The sequence below is a fragment of the Natrix helvetica genome (genome assembly GCF_964273705.1).
Source record: "Natrix helvetica genome assembly, chromosome: 2".
Taxonomy (NCBI): Eukaryota; Metazoa; Chordata; class Lepidosauria; order Squamata; family Natricidae; genus Natrix; species Natrix helvetica.
Window position 1 is genome coordinate 8,859,074 of NC_138552.1, and position 3,291 is coordinate 8,862,364.

Genomic DNA, 3,291 nt, shown 5'->3' on the forward strand with positions numbered 1-3,291 from the left:
TCACAGATTATTTAATTCAATCAATCAATCAATCAATCAATTAAAAAAGGAGGACACGAGGAGGAGGAGGAGGAAGAAGAAGAAGAAGGGTGACGACGGCGAAGATGATTTGAGGGTTAAAATATCTAAACGTGGGAAGGGATCCGAGCTGCATGCGTGGGCTTGACGTGCAAAGGGAAGGCAGCTCAAACGCCCGGCGGGAAGAGCTAGTGGTGAAAAATGAAGGTACTTAGCGGCTCAACGTTGGCCTTCCAATCCTACTTCTCAAAAGGGTTGTATATATATATACCTCTTGAATAAGTAGACATGCATTAGGGGTTCCTTAGCTATTTCTTACGGAGGCTGACAGAGCATGTGCGCTTCAGAGATATCGTATTTTGATGCCCCATTAGCTTGTGATGGAAATGTCGCTGTTATATAATCTGCACCAAACACTGCACCGGGGGTCGGGGTGGGTGTATTTTTGGGTTTTGGCTTTTGGTTTTTTCCCAGTTTCGTTTCACTTTCTTCTTCTTCTTCTTTTTTGACGTGGTCCTTGAGTTCTTGGTTTTGGCTGAAACGTGGTGAGAAGAAAAATATATATTTCACGAATGAAGGCAAATATTATACGTGTCCCGGGATAATGTTGCAGGATCCAATCCGGATCGGTCACCGGGACGAGAGTTCTACTCTTCCGAGCGTTTGGACTCGTGCAGAAACCCATCCTCATGGACCTTTTTTCTCTATTGGAATATGTGCTTTGGGGCGTTATGTGAGGCATATTTATGTGGTGGCTTCCTATTGGTTGATTTGGGGTGTTGATGGCTGGCGATTGGCTGTTATGTTCCTGTGTTGCCAAGCTCCTAAGTATTTGATAAGCCGGTGGTAAATCAGCATTCCTGTTGACTGGCAAAAAGCCCGTTTCCCAGGCTTCAATTATTTCTCTAGCTATTTTTGTCCCTGCTCAACCAACAATCAGAGTAGCTGTGAAATTGAATGCATTGAAAGTTTTGAGTTTCACTGAGTTTCACTGCAATGTGAGGCTACCAATGAGTTCGGGTTTCCTCGTCTAAGCACTGTTCTCACAATTTGGTGGGTTAGCTTTCTCTCCGTCTGTCCTACATAGTCACAGAAGCAATCTAAGCTGGGAAACTATTCCCAGAGAAGCCTGGGAATGGGCCCTTTGTCAGTCAACAGGAGTGTTGATTTAACGCCACCTTAGGAGCCATGTAGGGACGTGGTGGCTAAGACGCAGAGCTTGTTGATCAGAAAGGTCAGCAGTTCGGCGATTCGAATCCCTAGCACCGTGTAACAGAGTGAGCGCCCGTTACTTGTCCCAGCTTCTGCCAACCTAGCAGTTCGAAAGCATGTAAAAATGCAAGTAGAAAAAATAGGAGCCACCTTTGGTGGGAAGGTCACAGCGTTCCGTGCGCCTTCGGTGTTTAGTCATGCTGGCCACATGACCACGGAGACAGCGCTGGCTCTTCAGCTTTGAAACGGAGATGAGCACCCCACTAGAGTCGGGAACAACTAGCACATGTGTGAGGGGAAACTTTATCTTTACCTAGGGCAGGGGTGTCCAAACTTGGCAACTTTAAGACTTGTGGACTTCAACTCCCAGAAGTCTTAAAGCTGCCAAGTTTGGACACCCCTGACCTAGGGGAACCTAGGAGCCAAGGGCTTGGCAGCACAAGGAAACAACAGCCAACAGCCATCAACACACGAATCAACCAATTGAAGGCACCCCATAACTACAACTCATAGGATAGCCCCAACCACATATTCCAGCAGAGAGAAATTCCCTGACGATGAGCTCCAGCGTAACTCTGAAAACTCAGACGATTAGACCTCTGGTTCCTGGTGACCAACCTGGATTAAATCTTGCAAAAGATATTACCTTCTAAGGAAAGGGAGGGGGTTTGTATTCTCTCTTTCCGTGGGTGAGAAGAGAAAATGTTGTATTGTTTTCATTCAGAAATTGTCCCAATCTTCCCTCAGCAGCGTTTACTCATGTGGGATCAAGTTTTGTGACGAGAGGGGGAGTTTGACGCAAAGGGAGAAATAGAGAATTGGAAGGAAATTAGAGGAGAGACGGGGAGATTAAGAATGGGAGATTTACTTCCTTGTAGATATGCTTGCGCTGGATGCTTTATTTAGAGCACGTTAGGACAACGCTTCCTTCCATTTTGATTTCTCAGTTCTCAGAGAGGAGAGTGCCAAGTGATTATTTCAATCAATCTCTTTCTTAAATATTCTTCTTCCTCATAATGTGTTGTTTTGTAACTTCCGGCCAGGTCCACAGAGCACCGACCGAAGAAGTCCATGAGCTACGGACTGGGTCACCCATCACTCTAAGTCTGGGATATCCAACCTTGGCAACTTTAAAACCGATGGACTTCAACTCCCAGAATTCCCCAGCTGGGGAATTCTGGGAGTTGAAGTCCTCAAATCTTAAAATCGCCAAGATTGGGCAACCCTTCTTCTAAGCCAGTGATGGTTAACCTTTTTAGTGTCGAGTGCCCGAAGTATGCGTGTGTGCCCCAATCCCCAAAATGCGATGTGGGTGCCCCCGCCAGGCTTGGCTTCCAGGTTGATGCAGGAGGCATTTCAGGCCCCAAATGGGTCTTCCGTGCTTTCCCCGATCTGAGGAGATCAGTGAAGGCCGCCCCCTCACATGCTTGGTAGAGACCCAAAGACTAGCTGGCCAGCGGGAGGCACAAGCGCACACGTGGTAGAGCTGAGCTGGGGCGACGGCTGGCATGCCCGCAGAGAGGGCTCTGCGTGCCACCAGTTCACCATCACGGCTCTAAGCCAACTTTCCTCAACTAAGCACTGGAAATTTGGGGATCACCAATCCCAGTTTAATGACTGTTGGATGACGCCACTGTAAGCCATAATGGGGGAGGGGGAGTTGTGTAGTGTTACTACGAACCAAGCCACTATGGTTGGTCAACCGAGGTTTATGGCTTAGCGTGAGATGTGAACCTGGCCGATTGTAGCTTAGTCAGTGGAGTGTGGTGAATCAAATCGTGGCTTAGCATGTGATATCAACGCAGACGTCATTAATGCGATAATGTATCCGTTGGCCATCTCTTAATAACCAGATAACAGCCAAAAAGGGCTTTTTGTTTTGTATATTCATGACAAGAAGAAGAAGGATATTTAAACTACTGGATGAGCTGTGTAGACTTTTAACACGTTTTTGAGGCTTTAGTAAGAGTTTCTTCGACTGAACGAAAACTGGCTGGACGATAAGTCTGACTATACGCCATCAAATTGTAGATGACTCTTAGTGATCACATAGGTGGACTC